This window comes from Pleurodeles waltl, chromosome 4_2, assembly GCF_031143425.1.
Source record: "Pleurodeles waltl isolate 20211129_DDA chromosome 4_2, aPleWal1.hap1.20221129, whole genome shotgun sequence".
Lineage (NCBI taxonomy): Eukaryota > Metazoa > Chordata > Amphibia > Caudata > Salamandridae > Pleurodeles > Pleurodeles waltl.
Window position 1 is genome coordinate 867,882,238 of NC_090443.1, and position 13,785 is coordinate 867,896,022.

The 13,785-nt window shown below is 46.2% G+C and overlaps 1 protein-coding gene across 2 annotated transcripts in view; it reads right to left on the minus strand.

Annotated features, from left to right (window-relative positions):
- Positions 1–13,785, minus strand: part of LOC138293413 (dynein light chain Tctex-type protein 2B-like) — a 190,650-nt gene that overhangs the window by 3,842 nt on the left and 173,023 nt on the right. The window lies entirely within an intron of this gene.

A 13,785-nucleotide genomic window follows, 5' to 3' on the forward strand; every position in this document is an offset into this window, starting at 1 on the left:
TTTGGGACAGATTAACACCTCCTCCAAAGTTGTAATAACCCGCAATGTGGCCTATACACAAACTGCATTTTGTAGTACATTTTGTAGTACTGCAGTAGTACTTCAAACGTTCTATAAAATGCTATTCTGAAATCTACGGGTTCCTGTGTTTTTCTGTGTGGAGATCGTCAGTCCGACGGCGGGGTCTCTCTGCATGTAAGTATATGTTTTAGTGGTAAATGTGGGAGGGATAAGAGTGTTGTTGGAAAATAGAGAATGCATACTATTAAAGGGGAGGGGTTTAGGGAGCAGTTAGGAGGGGTTAATGGAGGGTTAGTGAAATAATTGTTGACTCCAAATAATGAACTTCGTAAGAGCTTTATTGGAGCATCCACGACTCAAAAGCATGCCCAAGCAACTGACTCTCAGCCACCCCAACAATCTAGAACACTTCAGAATCATAACAATATGAACCGATGACCTTGAAGATATACAGCCACAGCAACTTACAGTTAAACTGTACTTGTAAATTAACTTAACAATATTACTACAGTTAGGCAAGAGTTTGGGACGGCCATGTACCTACTCACCAAAGAGTAAGTTCATTGCTATTCACAAACTGCCCTTCTTAACTTACTACAGCCAGAAAGAGACCCATAACTATAGAAATGTACTCCTCCAGCTCAGGGCTGAAGTAAGTTCTGCACCACATATGGCCAATCTATGATACTGTAACACACTCCCATAGACATTAATGGAGATGGCATCTTTAAATAAAACCATATAACAAATTATATTATATTCATGTAAATTATTTAAGATAGTTAAAAATATAAAAAATATAAATATAATATAATTAAATATATAAATCTATATATATATGCATATATATATATATATATACATATATATATATATATAATACGTATTCATTATCTCTTTTTAAAGTATCTTCATAAATAAAAAAAATTCACAACAAAAATAATGTAAGATTACATTTTAATTAAATGTAATTAAATTACATCTAATTAATGTATACATTGCTTTCAATAATTATTAATACAAAATTGTTTTTACTTTAGGTGGGAATATATTTTAAATTAAACTAAAATAAAAAATAATTTTATTTTAATCTAATATTTTTACATTAATATAATTTGTAATTCAAAATTAAGCTAAAGCATTGTTTTCTAGATACTGAGACAGAGACTAGTTTCTGGGCAAGATGGCAGCCGTGTGAGACTGTTGATCTGCCCTTCTTTCTTTCTGACTCGGTGTGGACTCTAGCTCATTTCTGTCCCTTCCCCGGCAGAGGATGGATGCAGGGCTCACAGCGCTGGTCTGCCGGCGCTTCTCAGCTCCTGCTCTCCTATTGGCTCCTATTTTCTGGATTACAGCTAGGTTAAGCTGCATCCTTCTGATGCTATCCCTGAGTATTCTGTCTGGCAGCATCAATCAGTAGAGCCGCGGGCTCGCCCACACTGCAGACTTGAGGTCCTGTGGAACTACAGGATCTACAGCTAAGGTAGCAGTGGTGGCAGATCTCTTCAGCAAATAGGCTCGGGCTAAGGCCCAGGCTCTGGAAATTGATTCCGAAGCAGCTAAGGAAGGGGGAGCTTCACTTTTAAGAGATCAATCTGACCCCCCTCCTGTAGGTATAACGGCGACCAAGGGACCGGGTGATGTTCCTGCTCCGCTCAATACAGAGGTCGCTGCAGCCCGTGAGTACTGTGGGTAATGGTGCTAATCTGGCATATGTAGGAGAGAGTGAAACACAGTTGGCAGAATCAGCAGTAACTGTTATCAGTAGCCAAGTAGGAATGCAGGAAGTGAGCTGCACCAGAGCTCTCTCAAGACATTATGGTGGCAGTGCACACAGGTCTGGGGGCACGCCCAAACCTACAAGTGAGGTGGAAAAGCGAGGTGAAGGTAACAAGGTCAATAGAGCACCTTTGGTGGAAGGTCTCTGCAATCCCTCCCCAAGCCTATCTGATAAACGGGGGAAAGGTAAGACACAAGTATTGGAAAAGGCGGGATACTTTCAGGCCCCCTCACGGGCAGACTCTGAAGTAGGAGACCATTTTTTCTCCCTTTCATACCAATCAGACTGAACAGATGAGAACTTAGAATCCATGGGGGAGTGTCACAGAAGAGGATCACAGGCGATGTAAGCAGCCTAGATGGAGGGGGGTGAAACTAATTTCTGAAACCCCTGGGAAAGAGGTCTGCCTGATGATCAAAAAGAAGAAGCCCCAGGTTGGTACTAAAGCTTGTGCAGATGCTGGCCTAAAATGGGACTATACTGCTCTTCCCAGCCTCGAAGGACATCCATTGTGCAAGAAGGAATCTGGGGTGTCTACTCACACTGATTGGGCCACATTGGAGGCAATATATCAAGGCATCATGGTCCACCGGGAGGAAACTCGCACAGATAGCCGAAGGGCTCAAACCGCCAATAGGAAGCTACTGGGGGCTATTCACATGGTTGCTATGATGTGGACAGAATTTTCCCATAGAAAGACGGAGGTGGAAAGCAGGGTGGTTGCCCTGGAGAGTGAGGTAGAAGCCCATAGGCAGAAGGCAGAGGAATTTGAATCTCAAATGACTGACACCCACTGGAAGCTTGAAGAGTTGGAGAATAGTCACAGGCATAATAACCTCTGAGTGTTGGGGGTAGCTGAAGGAGCTAAGGGAGCTGACACCTGCAAATGTGTAGTGGGGCTGTTTAAAGGCGCTTTCCCTGAACTGGCCGACTGGAATAGGAATTTTGAGGTTCAAAGAGCCCACAGATTTCCGTTTAAGCAACAGGCTCGGCATTCGCAGAATGATGGCAAGCTAAGCCAAGGGCAATTCTGGTGTACTTTTGGGAATTTTCTACTTAGACAGGCGATTTTAGAACTTGCTCATTCAAACCAGAAGCTCACTCGCGATGGGTGCTCATTTTTTAGTAAGACTCGATTTTTGTCATGCCGCTGTGGAGAGGCGGTGGTGCTTAAGACAGCCGATTCATCCTTTCCAGCATAAAGGGGCCGAAGTGTTTTGTTTTAGTCCGGCAAAGCTGAAAGTTATTATTCATAATAAGAAGCTTTTTTTTACTCCAGAAATTAAAGCTAACAAACTTTTTGAACTCTGGATAATCTGTTTGATTGTTGAATGCTGATTTAATTTTGGTGTGGGGATGGGGCGGAACAGGCTGAATGTTGGTGATCTTTGTTTTGGGAAGTAACTAATGAGTCAGAGGCAGGGAGGAGGCCGATCTACCATCCACAGGCCTAATTCGTCCAATTGCTTTTAATGGTTGGGTGGGGGGCTAGGGCAGGAGGTAGGGGTTGGGGGGGTAGTGGAGTGGGAGGTGGGTGGGGAAGGGGTGGTGGTGGTAGGGTCTGGGGGAGGGGCAGGCCACTGGATTTCAGCACAGCAGACAAGGATAGTTCTTTAGGTGTGCAGCAGCAGGGTTGTGGCTGAACTTTTTGTGTGTTGTGGTACAAGGGCAAGGCAAATTGAGTGTTTGGTTACCGCAGTAGCAGCTGGAAGCTATATTTGGCATATTTTAAAATTTCCTTTTTTAAAGACGTTCGGAATGGCACATAGTAAATTATGTATCTGTACAATCAATGTTTGTGGCTTGGATGATAGGGCCAAGAGGAGTTGATTGGCGCTTGGCCTGAGGTTGATGAAGCCACACATAGGGGGTTATTCTAACTTTGGAGGAGTGTTAATCCGTCCCAAAAGTGACGGTAAAGTGACGGATATACCACCAGCCGTATTACGAGTTCCATAGGATATAATGGACTCGTAATACGGCTGGTGGTAAATCCGTCACTTTTCCGTCACTTTTGGGACGGATTAACACCTCCTCCAAAGTTAGAATAACCCCCATAGTCTGTATCCAAGAAAAGCGCATTTCCTGGGGTAAGAAGGGACTCTTGGCTGACCTTGGATACTCACTCCTGAGTTGTACACAACAGGGGTCAATACTCACTCCTGGGTTGTACGCGACAGGGGTCAATGTCGAGGGGGGTGGCTATTCTCTAACTGCACAGTAACTTGGAGTTCTTCTGACAAGCTGGGTAGGTGATTCATTTTGAGATGTTGTATGGGAGGAGGGAGGTTTACTCTATGTTCAGTTTATGGTCCTAATCTACGTGGCGTTTTTGATTCCTTGAACACTAAATTGTCAACTTGGCTACTTCTCTGATTCTGTGTGGCGATCTCAATATACATTTGGAAGTTGAAAAGAGCCTGCAGGGATGGCAGGTATATATGGACAGGAAACCAATGGTATGTAGGGCACTTCAGCGAATGGTTAAAGATCACTATTTTATAGCTTTATGGAGAAAATGTAAAGCTCCGGGTCCGATGTACACCTTCTTTTCCTTTCCACATAATAAGCTGGTGCGTCTGGACTATTTATTTGTTTTTTACTGTGCTCAGCGGTCAGGCTATAGTCAACAGATACCCAAGGGATCTTTCGGACCACAATTCACTGGTTTTGGAGGTCCTGACTGTAGGGTTTGTTAGGCCAGGACCCAACTGGACGTTTAATAAGAAACTTTTGCTTGAAACAAAGTATCTAGACCCCAGCCACACCGCAGCACTCATATTCCTCGACCTCTCAGCAGCTTTCGACGCGGTCTCCCACAGCACTCTGCACACCAGACTACACCACATAGGAATCCACGGAAGCGCCCTGGAATGGATCCACTCCTTCCTCTCTGGGAGGACGCAGAGGGTCAGACTCTCGCCCTACACCTCCAGACCCACAGGAGTCAACTGCGGAGTCCCCCAAGGATCCTCACTGAGTCGCACGCTGTTCAACGTATACATGGCCCCTCTTGCTGCCATCGTCAGAAGCCATGGTATGAACATCGTGTCATATGCCGATGACCACAACTCATCATTTCCCTCACCAAAGACCCAGACAGGGCCAAAAGGAACTTTCCCACAGGAATGGAAGCCGTAACCACCTGGATGAGAGAAAGCTGCCTCAAGCTCAACTCCGATAAGGCGGAGCTCATCATCTTTGGAAACGCCACCTCAGCTTGGAACGACTCATGGTGGCCCACATCCCTCAGCGCCCCCCCTGCGCCGACCAAGCACACCCGAAACTTAGGAATCATCCTCGACTCCTCCCTATCCATGACCCGCCAGGTAAACACTGTCACCTCCTCCTGCTGGCACACACTTTGCAAACTCCGGAAGATCTTCAGATGGATCCCAACAGACTGTTGCAGGACAGTCACCCACGACTTAGTCATGAGCAAGCTCAACTAGGGCAACGCCCTCTACACCAGCACCTCAGCTAGCAACATCAAAAAACGTCAACTCATCCAGAACGCCGCCGCCAGACCCATTATGGACCTCCCTCGCCGAGAACACATCTCCCAACACCTGAGCACCCTCCACTGGCTACCGGTGAAGAAGCTAATTACTTTTAAGCTTCTCACCCACACGTACAAAGGCATACACAACGCATGACAAGCCTACCTGAACCACTGTGTCTCCTTCCACACCCTTGCCAGATTCCTCTGCTCCGCCCAGATGGCCTTGGCCACCGTCCATCGCATCCGCAAAACCACCTCCGGAGGACAATCTTTCACCTACGCTGCAGCGAAGAGCTGCAACAACCTCTCCCTGCACCTCAGACAAAGCCCGTCGCTCACCATCTTCAGGAAGAACCTTAAGACGTGGCTCTTCGAATGAGGCCCCTTCCCTCCCCCCAGTGCCCTGAGACCTTCACTAGTGAGTAGCCGCGCTTTACCAATAATGATTGATTGATTGCTTGAATGTGCGTCAATGGATAACTGGGTTTTTGGAGAATGATAGGGGCACTGCCACGGAAACTGTGCTATGGGATACTTTAAAGGCTGGAATTAGGGGTAAGACATCAAGCTGTACCTTATATCAGCAGAAATTAAGACGTAACAAGATTCAGCGGCTGTATAAAGAACTCTCTGTACTCAAGGAGTGCCAGACTAAAGCAGTAGGTCAGAGGCGTGAAAATCTTGATGTCCAACAAAAGACTGCAATATTAAAGGGTGGAATTTTGCAGTATTTTAGCAAAAAGATTGCTGCCAAATTCTAGAGTCACATACCATACCCGTGGAACTCTATAAAGCATTTTATAATGAAATCTGTCTAGACCTGCGCTCAGTGTTTTTTAAAGCTCAGGCTGGAGAGATTCCTTCTTAATGGGAGGAAACTAATGTCTATAAATTTAGGAAAAAAGGCAAATCTCCTCTAGACCCAGGGTCATATAGACCAGTTTCCCTAATAAATTGTGATGCCATGATTTATGCTAAGGTATTGGCAAAACCAGCGGAGCAGAGTTATTTCCACGTTGGTATCTTTCCATCAACATGATTTTATACCAGGGCGGGAACGATGGATCACATTACAAGGGTAATTACTTTATATGACATTGCTGAAGCAACTGCAACAGAAATGAGGCAGGTGCTAGTAGACGCTGAGAAGGCGTTTCATAGGGTCACGTGGGGTTATCTGTGGGCAGTCCTTGAGTGGCAGGTATTTGGCTCCGGGTTTATTAAGGCCGTTAACCTCTTAAGTGCGGGCGTCGGCCACTGGCCGACGCCCACACACCCTCCCTGGTGCGGGTCACGACCAGTGGCCGACACCAGGAAGGGCATTAATAAATCCTCGGGTGCGTCGCACCCGAGGATTTATTTATTTATTTTTTTACTCCCCCCGGGAGACACGGAAGCTACTGTGTCTCCCCCCGCCCCCCACCCACCCCTTTGTGATGTCAGCGCGCCGCGAGGCGCGCTGACGTTGCAAAGGTGTTTTCCCCATGAAAGCAGGAAGCAGCCTTGCGGCCGCTTCCTGCTTTAATGGGGAAAACGGCCTTTTACACGTTCGGGAAGGCCTCGTAAGAAAGGGGAGAGTCTCCCCTTTCTTACGAGGCCTTCCTGAAAGTGTTTCCTGGCCCCCGGTCGCAGCTGTGCTGCGATGGGGGGCCAGGAAACACTTTCAGGTTTCCTGGCTCCCCCGATCGCAGCACAGCTGCGATCGGGGGGGTCAGGAAACATTTTGAAAAGGCCTCGTAAGAAAGGGGAGACTCTCCCCTTTCTTACGAGGCCTTCTGAAACGGTTTCCTGGCACCCGATCGCAGCACAGCTGCGATCGGGGGCCAGGAAACCCCACTAGACACCAGGGATTTCACTTTTGGGGGGCGGCCCCCCCCCGGAAAACGGGCCGCCCCCCCCGGCATAATTTTTTTTTATAAAAAAAAGGTAGGTGCCCGCTGGGGGGGGGGGGGGGGGGGGGGGGGGGGGCGCGATCGCGCCCCCCCCCCCCCCAGGGGATTTTAAAAAAAAAATAAATAAAAAAAAATGAAATGACAGGGGGTCGCCCGTGGGCAGGGTGACCCCCTGTGGGGGCAATTTTTTTTTTAGATGTTGTAGGGTTTCCCTGGGGGGCATTTTGGCCCCCAAGGAAACCATACAACAACTAAAAAAATATATATGTATATATATATATATCTATGTAGATAGATATATCTAGGTACATGGATATATCTATAGATATATCTATGTAGATATATATATATATATATATATATATATATATATATTTATATATATATATATATATATATATATATAGGTAGATCTGTATCAAAGAGATTTATAAAGCGCGCTACTCACCTGTGAGGGTCTCAAGGCGCTGGGGGGGGGACGGGGGAGGGAAAGGGGCTAGGAGGTTCACTGTTCAAAAAGCCAGGTTTTGAGGCCCTTCCTGAAAAGAAGTAGGTTTTGGGTCTTGCGAATGTGGGTTGTGAGTGCGTTCCATGTTTTGGGTGCAATGTAGGAGAAGGATCTGCCCCCGGTGGTGGTGTGTTTGATGCGGGGGACAGAGGCGAGAGAGAGGTCAGCTGAGCGGACGTTTCGTATGGGGGTGTGGAAGGTGACTCTCGTTGAGGTAGGCAGGGCCTGTGTTGTGGAGTGATTTGTGTGCGAGGATGAGGATCTTGAAGGTGATCCTTTTGTCAATGGGGAGCCAGTGGAGGGATTTGAGGTGTGGAGAGATGTGTTTGTGTCGGCGGAGGTCGAGGATGAGTCGTGCTGCTGAGTTCTGGATGCGTGTAGTTTGCACTTGAGTTTTAGAGTGGTGCCGGCGTAGAGGGCGTTTCTGTAATCAAGCCTGCTGCTGATGAGTGCATGAGTGACAGTTTTTCTGGTCTCTGTGGGGATCCATTTGAATGTTTTTCAGTATACGGAGTTTGTTGAAGCATGAGGAGGTAAGAGCGTTGATTTGTTGGGTCATAGAGAGGGAGGAGTCTAGGATGATGCTGAGGTTGCGTGCGTAGTTGGCGGGGGTGGGTGCAGGGCCTAGCGTGGTGGGCCACCATGGGGGGTCCCAGGTTTTTTTGGTGAGGGCCAAAGAGGATTATTTCGGTTTTGCTTGAGTTGAGTTTCAGGTGGTTGGCTGTCATATATACATCACTTTTGTCAATATGTGTGTGGTTTCCCTGGGGGGAAAAGGGTCCAACTTGTCTAGTGGCAGTTTTAGTGCCATAAAGAAGCGCAGAAGGTTTATATGCCTACTGCAAAGAGCACATCTGTATTTTATGTAAATAGCTGAGTACATTAGTAAAGTCTATGGAGAGATGAAGGGCACTTTTGCTGGGTGGTAATGAGGGAATCCGAGGAGGAGGGAGTGGGAGCACCAATAATGTTTGTTGGACTGGGCGCAGGAGGTGCTAAAGACTGTGACGAATGGTATGTGACAAGGTGTTTTTTGAGTGTCTTGAAAGTATGTGCTGATTGAGGGAAGAAGCGCAGGTAAGGTGGCCTCTACTGTTGCACGTATCTCACACACACCATCGATTTTGTGACCGTCTACGTAGGCTAGTGTTTTAGAGCAACAGTTTAGCCAATAGCAGAGATGGCATCTTGATGGATGACTGCTGCCTGCACTCGGGTTATAGAGGACCGCTCTGACATAGGATCAGAGACTGAGACATCAGATACTGAGACAGCATCTGAGGGATAGGACAATGGCGCAGACTCTGGGAGTGATTTTTCAGTCAGAGGAGTCCCATTCGAAAACTCCTCTTCCAGTACATTATGAGGGAGGTGATGAGGACAGTCCTGCTGTCCCTTCGCAAGCTGTTCGTGCAACTGAGTAATAGTGGGTTAGGCCAACCCAGAGAGCAGGTGAATGCGGCGGCAAGCAGAGAGAGAGTGCTCTCTTGGGAGCTCACCAATTTAGTTCAGCCCCAAATTCCACCACCCAAATCATATTGTGGAGACATCAAAATTGTCTATGGCAAAACAAACTGGTTTTGTAAGGCAGGCACCTGTGTTTTTGGTCCTGGATTCGGCGGCCATATAGAGAAACACACTAAACCCAAACATTTCTGGAAACTAGACATTCGGGGGAGTCCACAGAGGTGTGACTTGTGTGGATTCCCCAAAGTTTTCTTACCCAGAATACCCTGCAAAGCTGAAATGTTGAAAAAAAAACTCTATTTTTCTCGCATTTCTGTCACACAAACTACAGGAATATGCTGGGATCCACAACATTCCTACCACCCAGTGACTCCTCACCTGTCCTGATAAAAACACTACCCCACTTGAGTGCCTACACCTAGTGCCTGTGTCAGGAATGGATCACCCCAGGGTCAACAGCTGCCTCACGTAAGGACCAACATTGACCGTTGTGTGATCTATTCCTGTCGCAGGCACCAGGCCTAACCACACAAGTGAGGTATCATATTTATCGGGAGACTTGGGGGAACGCTGGGTGGAAGAAAATTTGTGGCTCCTCTCAGATTCCAGAACTTTCTGTCACCGAAATGTGAGGAAAACGTGGTATTTTAGCCACATTTTGAGGTTTGCAAAGGATTCTGGGTAACAGAACCTGGTCCGAGCCCCACAAGTCACCTCATCTTGGATTCCCCTGGGTTTCTAGTTTTCAAAAATGTGCTGGTTTGCTAGGTTTCCCCAGGTGCCGGCTGAGCTAGAGGCCAAAATCCACAGGTAGGCACTGTTTTCTATGAAAAAATGTGATGTGTCCACGTTCTGTTTTGGGGCATTTCCTGTCGCGGGCGCTAGGCCTACCCACACAAGTGAGGTATCATTTTTATCGGGAGACTTAGGGGAACGCCGGGTGGAAGGAAATTTGTGGCTACTCTCAGATTCCAGAACTTTCTGTCACCGAAATGTGAGGAAAACTTGTTTTTTTAGCCACTTTTTGAGGTTTGCAAAGGATTCTGGGTAACAGAACCTGGTCCGAGCCCCGCAAGTCACCCCTCCTTGGATTCCCCTAGGTCTCTAGTTTTCAGAAATGCACAGGTTTGGTAGGTTTCCCTAGGTGCCGGCTGAGCTAGAGGCCAAAATCTACAGGTAGGCACTTCTCAAAAAACACCTCTGTTTTCTTCCAAAAATTTGGATGTGTCCACGTTGCGCTTTGGGGCGTTTCCTGTCGCGGGCGCTAGGCCTACCCACACAAGTGAGGTATCATTTTTATCGGGAGACTTGGGGGAACGCCGGGTGGAAGGAAATTTGTGGCTCCTCTCAGATTCCAGAACTTTGTCACCGAAATGTGAGGAAAACTTGTTTTTTTAGCCACTTTTTGAGGTTTGCAAAGGATTCTGGGTAACAGAACCTGGTCCGAGCCCCGCAAGTCACCCCTCCTTGGATTCCCCTAGGTCTCTAGTTTTCAGAAATGCACAGGTTTGGTAGGTTTCCCTATGTGCCGGCTGAGCTAGAGGCCAAAATCTACAGGTAGGCACTTTGGAAAAAACAGCTGTGTTTTCTATTAAAAAAAATAGGATGTGTCCATGTTGTGTTTTGGGGCATTTCCTGTCGCGGGCACTAGGCCTATCCACACAAGTGAGGTATAATTTTTATCGGGAGACTTGGGGGAACACAGAATAGCAAAACAAGTGTTATTGCCCCTTATCTTTCTCTACATTTTTTCCTTCCAAATATAAGAGAGTGTGTAAAAAAGACGTCTATTTGAGAAATGCCCTGCAATTCACATGCTAGTATGGGCACCTCGGAATTCAGCGATGTGCAAATAACCACTGCTCCTCAAAACCTTATCTTGATCCCATTTTGGAAATGCAAAGGTTTTCTTGATACCTCTTTTTCACTCTTCATATTTCAGCAAATGAATTGCTGTATACCCAGTATAGAATGAAAACCAACTGCAGGGTGCAGCTCATTTATTGGCTCTGGGTACCTAGGGTTCTTGATGAACCTACAAGCCCTTTATATCCCCGCAACCAGAAGAGTCCAGCAGACAAAACGGTATATTGCTTTCAGAAATCTGACATCGCAGGAAAAAGTTACAGAGTAAAACATAAAGAAAAATGGCTGTTGTTTTCAGCTCAATTTCAATATTTTTTTATTTCAGCTGTTATTTTCTGTAGGAAAACCTTGTAGGATCTACACAAATGACCCCTTGCTGAATTCAGAATTTTGTCTAGTTTTCAGAAATGTTTAGCATTCCGGGATCCAGCATTGGTTTCACACCCATTCCTGTCACTAACTGGAAGGAGGCTGAAAGCACCAAATATAGTAGAAATGGGGGATGTCCCAGTAAAATGCCAAATTTGTGTTGAAAAATTTGGTTTTCTGATTCAAGTCTGCCCGTTCCTGAAAGGTGGGAAGATAGTGATTTCAGCACCAGAAACCCTTTGTTGATGGCGTTTTCAGGGAAAAAACCACAAGCCTTCTTCGGCAGCCCTTTTTTCCCATTTTTTGGGAAAAAACTACATTTTCACTGTATTTTGGCTATTTTCTTGGTCTCCTCCAGGGGAAACCACCAACTCTGGGTACCATTAGAATCCCTAGGATGTTGGGAAAAACGGACGCAAATTTGGCGTGGTTAGCTTATGTGGACAAAAAGTTATGAAGCCCTAAGCGCGAACTACCCCAAATAGCCAAAAAAGGGCTCAGCACTGGGGGGGGAAAGGCCCAGCAGCTAAGGGGTTAAAGCACTGTATTGAGTCCCCACTGCAACACTCCGAATTATAGGGATCGAATCAGAAGAAATCTTGATTACCACAGGAATGCGGCAAGGGTGCCCCTGCTCACCACTGCTATTTGACCTCTATATTTATCCCTTCATCGCAATTTTGGAGAGGAATTCATGGATCTGTCCCATAGTGGTAAGCCAGGCTGAGTGCAAGGTGCTGGACTATGCAGATGACAAAGCGGTTGGTACCCAGACCCCACAGTCGCTCTGATAGAAACAGAAAAGGAAGCAAAAATATTCAGGAGGTTCTCCTGTTATAGACTGAATTTCGGCAAGACGCAGGTAATGTGTACCAAGTGAATCGGATTCAGGTATTCTCAGTGGGTTGATGAAGCTACATATTTAGGAGTGCAGATGTCAGCATATCTAGGCCAAATCTTATGCTGCTGCGGGGCACCATAGGGCAGGTGCTCGGGAGGATTAATCATTTGTACCTCTCACTGGTGAGAAGGTGCAATGTGTTGAAAATGACAATTCTGCCAAAATTGCTTTATTTGTTTAGGACCATTCCCCGAAAATCAATAAATTCTTGCTGGGTACATTTCAAAACATGTGCTTCAGCTTTCTTTTGGAATTTAAGAAATCAAGGAGGGCTTGCTTTCAAATAGATGGTACATCCTCGAGACCGCGGGGGATGGGCAGTCCATAAAATCACATTTTATTACTGGTCCTGTATGGTACAAAATATGGGTATTCTGATTATGGGTAGGATGAGTGAGTTAAACCCGGCAGAAGCCCCATCCATTGATGAGTCAGTGTTGGGCTCTGATGCTAAGCGATGGCTTCTGAAATATACCGAGCCCAGCTACAATTAAAAGACAAAGGGCCTGATTTAGATATTGGCAGATGAGTTACTTTGTCACAACGGTGACGGATATCCCATCCACCAATATCTAAATACCATAGTATATAATGGGATTTAGATATTGGCTGACCGGATACCCTTCACCACTGTGATGGAGTAACTCATTTGCCAATATCTAAATCAGGCCCAAAATATATGATTTTAAAGGGGCATGTCGGCTATGGCGACAAATCAGGGGGGTCGTCGGGAGCACGAATTCAATTACTATGCGCCTTTATGGGGCTCACCGATTTTACCTGCTATTTTTCACGACTCAATCAGTAAGAGTTGTGCGCGGAATGGTCATGGCGCTGGGCGATCTTTTTGATGAAGATCAGATGTACTCTTTTTGTGAGATCCAAGAAATGTATGGGTTGACCAGGGCTAATTTTTTAAAATATCTTCAGATTCAAGACTTTCTCGGCAAACAGCTTAAGAATCAACTATCGACTTGCTGGGTTCTTCTAGTGGAAACCATTAACAAGGGTCCTACGATTAGGGCAATTTATGGTTTGTTATTACAAGATTTGCCTGATTACTTGGAGTCTCAAAACTCCAAGTGGGAAGTCAGACTTGGGACAGAAAGTCTGCTACTCCAGGAGTCACTAGGTCTTGGCAGGAAAGCACAACTGACTGAGGGGTTAATGAGGCAACATTTTAAGACCATATTCGACCTTTATTATACTCCGGTTAAGTTGCATAAATGGAGCAGGAGGTCCGGTAGCAGCTGTCATAGCTGCGGGGCAGGCCAGGCAGAAACGGTGCACATGTGTTTTTTCATGTCCGGCTCCAGCCTCTTTTCTGAGGGATATTGGCACATTTATTGGATTGGTTATTGGGGAACAGGTCCAAATTACTCCTATGATGATGCTGTGAGAGGTGGTGGAAGATACTTCTGATGGGGAGTCTTTGGAGAAAGAATCATATTTTTAAACTATGGCAGTTGCCCAAATGTG